We start from the raw sequence: 14,554 nt of genomic DNA, 5'->3' as shown, positions 1-14,554 counted from the left end.
GTTGCATGTTTTAGGTAAGTGAAAGCAATTTACTCCAAAGGAGTATTGTTGACATGCATGAATTACATGTTTGTAGGTGGTGTACTAAATGCAGTATTGTGTGTGAAATTGTCCTTAGATTTGAGCACAATGATATTTATGTTGTCATATGTCTAATTTGCTTTTTTCTTTTTAGTGGGATATCATTGGTGATTGCTGGCGAGTAGCTTTTTCAGGCAAGTAAGTGGTAAAAAATGTTAGTACATAACTCTTTGTGATAAAGCTACACTTTGTTTATTACTTATTTTATTGCTAGTTGTTGTTGGCAATCCATTTGTTATTAATGAGGATCATGGCTAGCCGCAGAGTGGCAGCTCAGCAGGTTGTTGGCATGCTCTTTGAGTAGTCTTCAGACCATGATTACGAGACTGACTCTGCATCTGAGGCAGAGGAGGAAGTGAGAGATTCTGGCACTGAGTTTTCTGTCCAAGAGTGTTCTTCTGATGATGGAGCCAGCCACAGTTACCTGCATTTACTGGTCTCCCAGGGTGTAGAGTCAATACAGAAAACTTTTTGCCTGTCCATTTCTTTCACTTGTTTATGGACAATGTATTTTTGGAAGAGATTGTGGAGCAGACTAATTTGTATGCAGAGCAATATTTGAGGGACAACGCTGCCAGACTTAGGCCTCAGTCTAGAGCTACTCAGTGGGTTCCCACATATTTGGAAGAGGTGAAAACATTTTTAGGTTTGACTTTTTTGATGGGGTTGATCAGGAAGCCGTCACTGGCTACTTATTGGACTACTAGTCCCTTGATGGCAACGGCTATATTTCCTGCAACTATGACACGTAATCGCTATTTGCTTCTTCTTTGTATACTGCATTTTGTAGACAATGCTTTAGCCTTGCCACAAGATCACCCTGATTGTGACCGTCTTTTTAAGATTAGGCCTGTCCTTGATCATTTTGTAGATCAGTTTTCAGAGGTCTATGTTCCAGGCAAAGAGCTAAGTGTGGTCGAGTCTTTGGTCCTTTTCAAGGGGAGTTTACTTTTTAAGCAGTACATTCCTAGTAAGAGGGAATGGTATGGGATTAAACTGTATATGCTGTCAGAAAGCAGTACAGGATGTGTGTATAATTTCCGGGTCTACACTGGTAGGGATTCCAGTATTGACCCTCCTGGTTGTCCGGCCACTTTTGGAGTTAGCAAAAGAATTGTGTGGGAACTTGGAAAACGACTGTTTAACAAAGGTCACCATTTGTACGTAGATAATTTCTACACTGGAGTGCAGTTGTTCAAGGAGTTGTTTAGAGTGGACACTGTTGCTTGTGGCACAATCCGTTCTAACTGGAAAGGCTATCCAAGGGAGCTTGTCTGTAAAAAAAAACTTGAGAGGGGACAGTGCAGTGCCTTGCGGAATAATGAGCTGCTAGCTCTGAAATTTTCAGACAAGAGGGATGTGTACATGCTATCTACCATCCATGATGGGAGTACTTCCCCTGTGACTGTTTGGGGTAAGGTTGCGAAAGTGCGCAAACCTGTGTGCATTTTGGACTACAATAGGCACATGGGTGGTGTTGATAGAGTAGGTCAGAGGTTGGAACCTTACACTGCTCTTCGTAAGTCTTACGTGTGGTATAAAATGTTGGCCCTACATTTATTTCATTTGGCAACTTTTAATGCTTTTATTGTGTTCAAGGATTGTTCACCTGAGTCAAGGATGACATTTGTTAAAATTTCAGGAGTCAGTGATAGAAAGCCTTATTGTGGGGGAACAGGCAAGAGTTCCTAGAGTAGAAGTGGTGGAGGATGTGGCTAGATTGAAAGATCGTCACTTTCCAGATCACATTCCTCCCACTCCCAAAAAAGACTTGCCCACAAAGAAATGTAGAGTATGTGCCCGGAGAGCAATACGGAGGGAGAGCCGGATGTACTGCCCCGATTGCCCTTCAAAGCCTGAGCTGTGTGTGCCCGGCTGTTTTAGAAGTTACCACACCAGGAAATACTTTTGGGAAATACTGTGAGCGTAAACTGCCTATTTTATATTTTAATATGTTCAGTTTCACGGTTGGCATTACTGTCATATATTTAGTTAGAGCTTTTGTGTTTGTAGTTTTGTACTTATTTTATAATTAGTGGCGCTTGGCTGGCGGTGTGCGTGCGATGGCGCTTGGCTGGCAGTGTGCGTGCGGTGGCGCTTGGCTGGCGGTGTGCTTGGGGTGGCGCTTGGCTGGCGGTGTGCTTGGGGTGGCGCTTGGCTGGGGGTGTGCTTGGGGTGGCGCTTGGCTAGCGGTGCCAGCCAAACGCCAGTCCACACACTCATCAGCTGGTGTGATTGCTGTATCAGGCATGTGGGCGTATGAAAGTGATGGGCCCTTGACTGGCGCTCTCTGTCGATGCGAGTGTTGTAATGTGCTGGGCCCGTGGCTGGCGGCGTGAATGGTCTTGTGCATGTCATATGAAAGGTGTGTGAATGGACTGTAAAGCGGTTGGTGCCTTGCTGTGGCTTTACAGCTCATGAGCTGTGAGTCATTGGTTCAGTTTTTTGGCCTTTCAGTTATTAACAGTCACTTTTGTGAAATCTCTTGTTAATAAAATTTGATCTACTGAACCATCACTCACCCTCGTGCCCAATCCAACCAGTATGTGTGGTAAACATTTAAAAACTTGCTCCACTGTAATCAGGCGTCGCAGCACACTTGTGACACGCTAGGTGTCTCAGGTGGGACCCCGATGATCTAGCATGCCACCAACTTGTTTGGTGGGTGAGAGGTCTTTTTCACATAACCTAAGTGAGTTTCTTTTCACAATTTTAGTGTTTGGCACATCAGAGACGTATGTGGACACATCACAATGATATATTACAAAACTACCTGTGTTTGAGGGGGAGGTGGCACCTATGTTTTTGGTCTTGGGTGCGTCCTTCATCTAGGGAAACCTACCAAACCCAGAAATGTTTTAAAACTAGACACCCCAAGGAGTCCAGGGAGGTGTGGCTTGCGTGGATCCCCCAACATTTTCTTACCCAGACTCCTCTGCAAACCTCAAAATTTGCCTAAAAAAAGCATATTTTCCTGACTTTTGTTTGTACGATCACCGCTCCAGCACAGAATTCCTACTCCCCAGCATTCCCCTCAGTCTCCCAAATAAAATGACACCTCACTTGTGTGGGTCCCCAAAGGAGAGTCAGCCTAAAGATGTATAAAAGAAGAATATGTGCTTATCAACTCGCTGTGCTATCCCCATAATCTCTACAAGTTTGTGGCCTTTTTCTGTTGCAGGCACCTGGCCCACCCACACAAGTGAGGTATCATTTTTATCGGGTGGAAGGAAATTTGTGGTTCCTCTCAGATTCCAGAACTTTCTGTCACCGAAATGTGAGGAAAACTTGTTTTTAGAGGTTTGCAAAGGATTCTGGGTAACAGAACCTGGTGAGAGCCCCACAAGTCACCCCATCTTGGATTCCCCTAGGTCCCTAGTTTTAAACAAAATGCACAGGTTTGGTAGGTTTCCCTAGGTGCCGGCTGAGCTAGAGGCCAAAATCTACAAGTAGGCACTTTGCAAAAAACACCTCTGTTTTTTGTCAAAAAATGGGATGTGTCCACGTTGTGTTTTGGGGCATTTCTTGTCACGGGCGCTAGGCCTACCCACACAAGTGAGGTATCATTTGTATCGGGAGACGTGGGGGAACACTGGGTGGAAGGAAATTTGTGGCTCCTCTCCGATTCCAGAACTTTCTGTCTCCAAGATGTGAGGAAAAAGTGGTTTTTTTAGCCAGATTTTGAGGTTTGCGAAGGATTCTGGGTAACAGAACCTGGTGAGAGCCCCACAAGTCATCCCATCTTCGATTCCCCTAGGTCTCTAGTTTTCAAAAATGCACAGGTTTGGTAGGTTTCCCTAGGTGCCAGCTGAGCTAGAGGCCAAAATCTACAGGTAGGCACTTTGCAAAAAACACCTCTGTTTTCTGTCGAAAAATGGGATGTGTCCACGTTGTGTTTTGGGGCATTTCCTGTCCTGCGCGATGCCTACCCACACAAGGACATGAGGTACCATTTTTATCGGGAGACTTGGGGGAACATAGAAAAGCAAAACAAGTGTTATTGCCCCTTGTATTTCTCTAAATTTTTTCCTTCCAAATGTAAGAGAGTGTGTAAAAAAGACGTCTATTTGAGAAATGCCCTGTAATTCACATGCTAGTATGCGCACCCCGGAATTCAGAAATATGCAAATAACCACTGCTCCTCAACACCTTATCTTGTGCCCATTTTGGAAATACAAAGGTTTTCTTGATAGCTATTTTTCATTCTTTACATTTCAGCAAATGAAATGCTGTATACCCGGTGTAGGAAGTTGGATCTGTATGTACTATTTCAAAGTAAGAAATAGTGTGCACAGAGTCCAAGGGTTCCCCTTAGAGGTAAGATAGTGAGAAAAATAGATAATTCTAATGCTCTATTTTGTGGTAGTGTGGTCAAGCAGTAGGCTTATCAGAGGGTAGTGTTAAGCATTTGTTGTACACACACAGGCAATAAATGAGGAACACACACTCAAAGACAATTCCAGGCCAATAGGTTTTTATATAGAAAAATACATTTTCTTAGTTTATTTTAAGAACCACAGGCTCAAGATTTATAAGTAATACTTCAAATGAAAGGTATTTCACTCAGGTATTCTAGGAACTTTGAATAATCACAATAGCATGTACAGTATTGACAAATATGTCAATAAGCTATTTTAAAAGTGGACACAGTGCAAAAAAGTTCCTGTGGGAGGTATGTAATTGTTAAGTTCACAGTTAAGTAAAACACTTACAGGGCTCAAAGTTGGGTCCAAGGTAGTCCACCGTTGGGGGTTCAAGGCAACACCAAAGTTACCACACCAGCAGCTCAGGGTCGGCCAGGTGCAGAGGTCAAAGTGGTGCCCAAAACACATAGGCTTCAAAAGAAACGGGTGTGCTTCGGTTCCAGCCTGCCAGCAGGTAAGTACCCGCGTCTTCGGAGGGCAGACCAGGGGGGTTTTGTAGGGCACCGGGGGGGACACAAGCAGGCACAGAAAGTACACCCTCAGCAGCACAGGGGCAGCCGGGTGCAGAGGGCAAACAGGCGTCGGGTTTCAGATAGGAATCAATGGTGAGACCCGGGGGTCTCTTCAACGATGCAGGCAGGCACAGGGGGGACTCCTCGTGGTAACCACCACCTGGGCTAGGCAGAGGGTCGTCTGGGGGCCACTCCTGCACCGGAGTTCGGTTCCTTCAGGTCCTGGGGGCTGCAGGTGCAGTGATGGTTCCAGGTGTCTGGTTCCTTGTTGCAGACAGTTGCGGTCAGGGGGAGCCTCTGGATTTCCTCTGCAGACGTCCCTGTGGGGGCTCAACTCTGGCTACTCACGGGCTCGCAGTCGCTGGGGAGTCCTCCCTATAGTGTTAGTTTTCCAAAGGTCGAGCCGGGGGCGTTGGGTGCAGAGTGGAAAGTCTCACGCTTCCGGCGGGAAACATGGGGTCTTTAAAGTTGCTTCTTTGTTGCATAAAGTTGCAATTTGTTGAACAGGGCCACTGTTCTCGGGAGCTTCTTGGTCCTTTAGATGCAGGGTAGTCCTCTGAGGCTTCAGAGGTCGCTAGACCCTGTTGGATGAGTCGCTGTGGCAGTTTTCGTCGAAACAGAGAGGCAGGCCGGTGGGGAGGGGGCCAAATCAGTTGTTGTCTCAGTCTTCACTGCAAGGCTTCGGGTCAGCAGTCCTTCTTCTTCTTCTTTAGGTTGCAGGAATCTGTCTTCTTTGGTTCTGGGGAGCCCCTAAATACTGAATTTAGGGGTGTGTTTAGGTCTGGGAGGGCAGTAGCCAATGGCTACTGTCCTTGAGGGTGGCTACACCCTCTTTGTGCCTCCTCCCTGTGGGGAGGGGGGCACATCCCTAATCCTATTGGGGGAATCCCCCTCCTACAAGATGGAAGATTTCTAAAAGTAAGAGTCACCTCAGCTCAGGACACCTTAGGGGCTGCCCTGACTGGGGGGTGACTCCTCCCTGTTTTTCTAATTATCTCCTCCAGCCTTGCTGCCAAAAGTGGGGGCAGTGGCCGGAGGGGCGGGCATCTCCACTAGCTGGGATGCCCTGTGGCGCTGTGACAAAGGGGGTGAGCCTTTGAGGCTCACCGCCAGGTGTTACAGTTCCTGCAGGGGGAGGTGAGAAGCACCTCCACCCAGTACAGGCTTTGTTCCTGGCCACAGAGTGACAAAGGCACTCTCCCCATTTGGCCAGCAACTTGTCTGGTGTGTGGCAGGCTGGCAAAAACTAGTCAGCCCACACTGGAAGTCGGGTATGTTTTCAGGGGGAATCTCTAAGATGCCCTCTGGGTGTATTTTACAATAAAGTGCACACTGGCATCAGTGTGCATTTACTGTGCTGAGAAGTTTGATACCAAACTTCCCAGTTTTCAGTGTAGCCATTATGGTGCTGTGGAGTTTGTGTCTGACAGACTCCCAGATCATATACTCTTATGGCTACCCTGCACTTACAATGTCCAAGGTTTTGCTTAGACACTGTAGGGGCACAGTGCTCATGAACATATGCCCTCACCTGTGGTATAGTGCACCCTGCCTTAGGGCTGTTAGGCCTGCTGGAGGGGTGGCTTACCTATGCCACAGGCAGTGTGAGGTTGGCATGGCACTCTGATGGGCGTGCCATGTCGACTTAGTCATTTTCTCCCTACCAGCACACACAGGCTGTGAAGCAGTGTGCACGTGCTGAGTGAGGGGTCTCTAGGGTGGCATAAGACATGCAGCAGCCCTTAGAGACCTTCCCTGGCATCAGGGCCCTTGGTACCAGGGGTACCAGTTACAAGGGAATTACCTGGGGGCCAGGGTTGTGCCAACTGTGGAGACAAAGGCACAGTTTAGGGAAAGAACACTGGTGCTGGGGCCTGGTTAGCAGGGTTCCAGCACACTTTCAAATCAGAACTTGGCATAAGCAAAGGCAAAAAGTCCGGGGGTATCCATGCCAACGAGGCATTTCCTTACACCCAGTATAGATTCAAAACCCACTGAAGGGTGCAGCTCATTTATTAGCTCTGGGTACATAGCGTTCTTCATGAACCTAGAAGCCCTATATATCCCCGCAACCAGAAGAGTCCAGCAGACTTAACGGTATATTGCTTTAAAAAATCTGACATTGCAGGAAATAGTTACAGAGTAAAACGTAGAGAACAATTGCTGTTTTTTTCACCTCAATTTCAATATTTTGTTTATTTCAGTTGTTATTTTCTGTAGGAAACCCTTGTAGGATCTACACAAATTACCCCTTGCTGAATTCACAATTTTGTCTACTTTTCTGAAATGTTTAGGTGTCTGGGATCCAGCATTGGTTTCATGCCCATTTCTGTCACTGACTGGAAGGAGGCTGAAAGCACAAAAAAATCGTAAAAATGGGGCATGTCCCAGTAAAATGCCCAAATTGTGTTGAAAAATTGGGTTTTCTGATTCAAGTCTGCCTGTTCCTGAAAGCTGGGAAGCTGGTGATTTTAGCACCGCAAACCCTTTGTTGATTCCATTTCCAGGGGAAAAAACACAAGCCTTCTTCGGCAGCCCCTTTTTCCAGTTTTTTTGAAAAAAATGAAATTTCACTGTATTTTGGCTAATTTCTTGGCCTCCTTCAGCGGAACTCACAAAGTCTGGGTACCTCTAGAATCCCTAGGATGCTGGGAAAAAAAAGGACGCAAATTTGGCGTGGGTAGCTTATGTGGACAAAACGTTATGAGGGCCTAAGCGAGAACTATTCCAAATAAGCAAAAAAAGGCCTGGCACAGGAGGGGGAAAAGGCCTGGCAGCGAAGGGGTTAAGAATGGGTGTAAGGGTGAACCAGGCCCTTCCCACCCCATTTAAAAAAAATAAAAACATTATTGAGGCAAATTGGAGGTTAACTGCTATACTCTGCCCCTGGGCACAGAAAGTTCGGTTGGGACATTAAGGAAGAAGGGCACAGCCTGGTGCCAAGGCGGACCGCACCATCTTGTTATTTTATTTTTTTTAATTCTATTGGGGGCGGTGGATTCAGAGAAGAAAGACTGCTTGAGACATTTTGGGGGAGGATCATCACGGCCTGGTGCCATGTTGTGCCACACCATCCATTTTTTGCATTTAGCAAACTTTCCCTTGTGTCTCTTTGGCTTTCTGGCTCCCAAGATTGAGGGTAAAACCCTTTACTCTGTAGTGGTGGTGGTGGTGGTGGGGGGCGGTTGTGGGGGGTGTAGGGGCAGGGGGAGTTTGGGGGGGACAAACAGACTGCAATGTCATAATTGATCCCAGACTCCATTTTGAGCATGTTATATTAGTCCGTCTGCCTTTGGCCTATATGCCTCTTATCTTTCACAGAACTCATGAAATTGTGAATTCAGCAGAGCACTGACTTTGCTAAGACAATGATAGATATCTGCTACAAGTTCCCTGATATTTACATTTCAAGGTTTGACAGTCAATATGCAAAATAAATATGTAGTCTGCATCAACAAATTTTTGTCATATTGGTTCATTCCGGTTATATCTTAAACTAAGTGGAAAGCCCCCCAATGTAGGGTATAAGTCAGTGGTGATCCTTAGAAAAAACCCATGAATTGAACACTAAGGCAGAAAGGTCTTCCCCATGTTATCACAAAGAATCCTGTCACAGTATCCATGTCTATGCTGAGAGCTGAAGCGAAAAGGAGAGGAGCTCAGCCAAGCTGAAGTGTGTTTTTCTTTTGAGGGAACACTCTCGGCCGAAGTCTGATAACCATAGCTTCTCCGCTGTCAACAGGTATGCAGTGCGCTGAATGCCAACAAACTGTACAGGCAAGTTGGCTACTCCTCTAATGGTGTATCACATAGAATTAGTCTTTAGGGTGTTAGGCTGCCAGGAAAACTCCAACCATGTTAGAAATGTTCATATTACTGTTGCTGTTATTGACATTCGTTAGTGCAGTTCTAATTACATTCTCTGTAGTTATTACTAATGTACTAAGTAGTATGACAAGACTTCTGAAAATACTTAACTATATAATGTCTTTTCTTAGTCCAGTACTTGTGTGCTATTCCAAAGAACGAATTGGCTTGAATTACCACTGTGTCCCTGACCCCTTTATGGAACTGTTAGTAAGGGCTACTATAACCTGGACGTTTCTACTCAAACATTGGTGCACTAAACTAACTTTTAGGCACCGATGGGAAGGAGTCTGAGCACTAGTTCAACAGTTGGGCTCATTATAGGGCATCGGAGGAATGCCTCCTTTTCCACTGGAGGAGTGCAAAATGGCCTCTTATTGAACAACCACTGAAGTACTGTGAAGTCTAAGTCAAGTACTGCTGTTGTGGAACAGAGTACTGAATGGAATGAGGAACGGATTTAGATATGCACAGCAATTAGCTTTGTAAACAAACTCTAGAATATCAAACGTATACAAGAATATACTAGGTTTTTATTGGTTTCAGTGACAGACGAGAAATTGGAATACCAAGCAAGGAACCAGGAGGGGATGATTGTTTCAGTCAAATAAAGGGGAAGTAAAATCTTTTCTGGGGGATATAAGTACGGAATGGGACTGCTAATTGGCTGTGAAGGTTATTGTTTAAAGAGCTCAAGGGAGCTGAAGTCATAACTGTTACTGTTATGTTTGTGCTTTTCATGGCTTCTGAGAATAGGAGGAGTAAAAAAAAAAAAAAATGATGACTCCTCGCCTCCGTGACTTCATTAGCAATTAAACTTTCCTTCACAATAGCTGGGAAATGTCATATTCTTCCACCTCTCTCATATAGGTTGATTCTTTAAATGGGTGCTACAGGACTGTAATCTTTATGGCAATGAAGCTGCACAATCCTGCAATTAACATTTTTTCACAAAACCTATACAAGATAGCAACCTTGACACTGAAACAGATTCTTTCCGTGCTTCAAGTGCAATATGCTTTACAAAATAAGTATTAGAAAATCAAAGAATATCACGTTGCATGTTTAGTTTAGCGGTTATTGGCATATCAGTTATCCCACTGGCTTTGCTAACCCCCAATGTATTTATAACATTGCATACATTATCAATATTTGCCTCCCTGTAAAATTTTCAATTATGTGAGGTTTAGGGAGTTGCAAAATCAACTAAATAATATTCAATTGCTTTGACTGATTTGATCCCCAACACCATCACCAGTATTTTAGAACGTTGTTTAAATATCCATAGCATTCGAAAAAAAAGTTGTGTAGCCATCAAAAGATGGCTAATTGCGCCAGAGATCAAAGTAGGAAGATAAGGGGAAAAAACAGTTTAGCTTTAAGAAAGGAATATTTTTTTTTTCAAATTCTGGAATACCTTAACATAAAAACTGAGAGTATTCAGGATAAAGTACAAGCTGCAAACAGAATGAGTGTCCCAGAAAATCAATTTAAATTTGACATAAATGTGCTGTCTAACCATAAGTCGGCATCTTAGGAGGAGTTCTGGAAAGTCTGAATCATGCTCTAAAGTTTTGAATACAGGGGCAATATCAGGAAACAGTCGTTCAAGACCATGCTTCTCAATAGTGTTCATGGTTTTCACGTCAGCATGAGAGTCGTCTGATGATGGCGTTCAGCATGGATAAAGCCTCTTGGATCCAGATCAGTGAAAGTGAAGATATGAGCATTTCTATGTAATTCAAGTCACGTAAGAGTAAAGTAAAGCCGTTAAATGATATGCGTGTGTTACATGTGCGCAGATGCTGGTGTTGAGTGTGTGTTTTTACCTTGCTGTACTAGAATAGACTGAGAATTTTCAGAAACCGCATTTGTGAATGAACATTCAAATGATTAATCATGCATAAAAGAACTGAGAAAAGAGACAGATTCAACAATACATATTGTGTAAATAAGGATTGCTTATCAAGTGCTTTGTGATAGTGGTGTATTCAAACTTCACTGCAATTATCACTGTTCTTCAACCTGAAAACATCACAGGATTGGCAAAGGAAGATTATCTCCATACTTGAAAAACTAACGAGAGGACTACATATAAATTGCTTAGAGAAAGACAATCATGAGCTAAATATTGTGTAAGTGGGGGGTGTGGCAAAGCAAGATGGCTAGCGGGATGTGCTCTCGGTGAGCTCCCACTCCCCGGCCTCATCCTACATTTATCCTGGGGTGCCCGTGATTGTAGATTCCCCCCCACGGCTAGGGAAGGTGTCCGGACCTTGTGGATGCCCTTTGGTGCCTGATTTGGGGCTTTGATCCGCGGCTTCTGGGCCTAGCGGATCCGCCAGAAGTTGCCGGGCCACGGGAGAAGCAAGTGTGCGGGCGGTGGCCCCATCGGGCGTGCCGTGCTTGAAGTGGCATAGTGGTGGTGGTGGGGCGGGGGGGGGGAGGGGAGGGTGATCACCCCCAGTGGAGGAATCCCAGATCGGCTGGCCTGATGGGATTGCAGTGATGCGGTCTGGGTGGATCTGGTTATTGAGGTGCTGTGGCCCGGCGTTGGAGTGGGTCTGTGCGCTTCAGCCCCTCGGAGGGCCCTGGCTAGGCCTACCTTTCAGTTCTGGTGCCTGGTGAGGAGAGGGGGCCTGGCGACAAACTTTGTATCAGCTGAGTGGGGGCAGTGAAGGAGCAGCTTGTAGCTCCTGGATAATCTGTGGTGTTGCCTGCATGGTTGGGCTGCGGACTCTGCAGTGGTGACTTGGCTGGCCAGTGAAGGGCACATACCCCAGTTGTGGGCCTGCCTGGTAAAGCCGTATGGGAATTGCTGCTTGGAACTCCAGGGGTAAAACAAACACACTGACCCCGGGGCTGCCTATCTACGATAAAAACGCCATGCACAGCCTAGCGACTGCTCCTGCTACTTTGAGTGATGCTGCATTTGTCAGGCGCTTCTGCTCCCCGTCTGGGTTACTTGTGGTATGGACGCCGCGTGGTCACTTGCGGGCTGCGGTATGGGACGGCACAGACAGTCGGCGGCATTGCAGGGGAATACCACTAAACAATACACCACGCTGGTGCCGCTGCCACAGCGCCCAACGCAATCTGGGGGGGCCTGAGGAAGCTCTGGGTGCGCCCGGGACCACTGGTGGGCCTTAGCGGGCGGAACTTCTTGCAGCTATACGGGGTTCCAGGTTGGCCCTTGAGGGAAAAATGGAGACTGTAGCGGTGGAGGTCAATCTCCTGCTGGTGGATCTCAGGAAGGTCCCCGAGAAGGTCAAGGTAGCGGAGGGTTCCATAGTGGATCTGCAGGCTGAGGTGGGCTCTCTGCGCAAACAGATGGTGTAGGTCAACTCCATGGTCGGAAGGTTGGAAGCCAGATCGGAGGATGCAGAGAGCAGGTCATGTCGGAATAATGTCTGTCTGCTGGGGTTCCTGGAACGTGCGGAGGGAGCCAAGGTGGAAGCATTTGTGGAAAGTTGGATAAAGGATGTGTTGCAGCTGGTTGGATTGTCCAGGGTGTTTGTGGTGGAGCGAGCTCACAGAGCCCTGGTAGCGCCACCTCGTCCCGGGGCTCCCCCGAGAGCTATCATTGCCTGACTACTGAATTATAAGTACAGGACTGTTTACTGAGGGCAGCACGTGAGTCAGAGAGCTGTTTTTGAGAACTGTAAAATTTCCATTTATCGTGACTATACGAATAAGGTTCAGACCTCTAGAAAGGAGTTTATTGAGGTGAAAGCCAAGCTCCGCTGCAATGAACGTCAGATACATGTTGCTATACCTGGCACACCTGAAGATGATATCCGGGGGGGAAATCCCACTTTTTCCGATCGACCAGAGGAGGTTTAGAGATGGTTAGAGATCTGTGACAAAGCTGCTCCTGGTAGGATGGAGAGGACCGGCTTGATTGTTCACTGTCCTTCAGGCCCGGCTAGCCCAGATTGAAGATTTCGCGGGGAGAGACAGCAGGAAGGCACCGCAGACCAGGTAGTGGACATGACTGCACCCATCAGAGTCAAGATTCAACAAGATGGGATAATGGCTGTGATAACTCCTGGTTCGACTGATGGATCGATGGGAACGATGGATCTTGGTGAGGAGGTGCCCCCTGTAGACACTTGACCTGTTTTCTGGCTTTGGAATGCCGATGTGGTGCTCTCTTGATGGGAGGCCTGGATCACCATGGAAGGCACCTGGAATGTCTGTTGGGGATACTGCAATAAGGGGGGGAGGCACTGTTCAACTTTGAATTTGCATATACGTTGTATGATGGGGGGGAAACAACCAGTTTATTGCATTTTATTAGTAAGTACTCAACTAAAATAATGTTTTGGTGGGTGGGGAGTGGTCACTCCACTGTTGTGCTAGGACCTTGTAACTGAGTTGGGGATTAGGCTGTTGTCCTGGCAGCAATCATATATATGGATCTACAGTGTGGTTTGATGTGTCTAAATTACTGTTCATTCGGGGTGGGAACTGGGGAGTTGGGTTGTTTGGCTGGTCCGGTGTTTAAATGTTTGCAGTTTACAATAGCAGTGCATGTGTGTGTACAGGAGATGGAATGGGCTCTCATTCTGGTTTGTCTCCCTGGTAGGGAGGACAGGGATAAAGGGCAAGTGGGACGGAACAGGAAAACCTTTTTGGTATGGGGCGGCAGATTAATATACTGACGTGGAACGCCAGGGGGCTGAAGAATTACACTACACGGTATAGGGTGCACTCCTTTTTGAAGCGTCATAAGGTTCATATTGCCTGTCTCCAGGAAATGCATATGACTGAGGAGGAAACTCAAAATATTGGATGTTGAGGGGAGATATGTGCAAGGCACGTTAGACTGGGAGCCCCTCACCATACTGAATATTTATGCACCCAATGTGGATGATGACTCCTTTTATGACGGTATCCCTGAGATTATAGGGGATGGATGCGCCTCGTATTTGGGCTGGTGATTATAACTGTATCCTAGATGGCGAAAAAGATCTTCTCCCACCCAGATAAGCGGACTAAACCACTGATGACAAGATCCCTCACAGAGGTACTGCACAATTTAGGGCTATGGGATGAATGGAGGGTACTATATCTGAATGGCAGGGAGTATACATGTCACTCTAAGAAACACAACACACATAGTAGGCTTGATCGGTTTCTCTTGGGTGGCCTGAACTCCTCACAGATTTTGAACGTTAGTCATCTCGGCAGGTTTCTATCTGATCATGCACCTGTGTTGATGCAGCTGCGGTGGGGACCCGATAATACTGAGCTAACACGTAGTTGGAGGATGCCTGTGGGCTTTCTGGAAGATGCTGGGTGTCGTGATAAGGCGACAGTGGCTATCAAGGACTATTTGGACATAAATTGGTCCACTACAGACTCTAGAGGTACGGAATGGGAAGCACTGAAGGCGGTTGTGAGGGGGGTGTGCATTGGTACCGCATGTGGGGTGTGTAAACAAATGGAGCAAGAACTTACTGAATGGGAGGACAAGTTGGTGGAGTTGCAGTGTCAGACACCACTTACATGGGAGACTGAGAGGGAACAACTTCGGCTGTACAAAATGGTGAATAACTGTTGGGACACATTAAGCAAGGTAACACTTCTAGCATATAGACAGCACTTGCATAGGGAGGGGGATAAATCAGGCAGTGAAGAATTCCCCCATATTGTATATTAGGAATC

At 46.4% G+C, this 14,554-nt stretch overlaps 1 protein-coding gene across 1 annotated transcript in view; it reads right to left on the bottom strand.

Moving 5' to 3' along the window:
- The window catches only part of SUPV3L1 (Suv3 like RNA helicase), a 1,188,002-nt gene that overhangs the window by 1,077,503 nt on the left and 95,945 nt on the right, over positions 1–14,554 (bottom strand). The gene's annotated exons all lie outside the window — the stretch shown is intronic.

Source organism: Pleurodeles waltl, chromosome 6 (assembly GCF_031143425.1).
Source record: "Pleurodeles waltl isolate 20211129_DDA chromosome 6, aPleWal1.hap1.20221129, whole genome shotgun sequence".
In the NCBI taxonomy this organism is placed as follows: domain Eukaryota; kingdom Metazoa; phylum Chordata; class Amphibia; order Caudata; family Salamandridae; genus Pleurodeles; species Pleurodeles waltl.
Note: the sequence above shows the minus strand (reverse complement) of the source record. Positions and strands in the feature narration are given on the sequence as shown.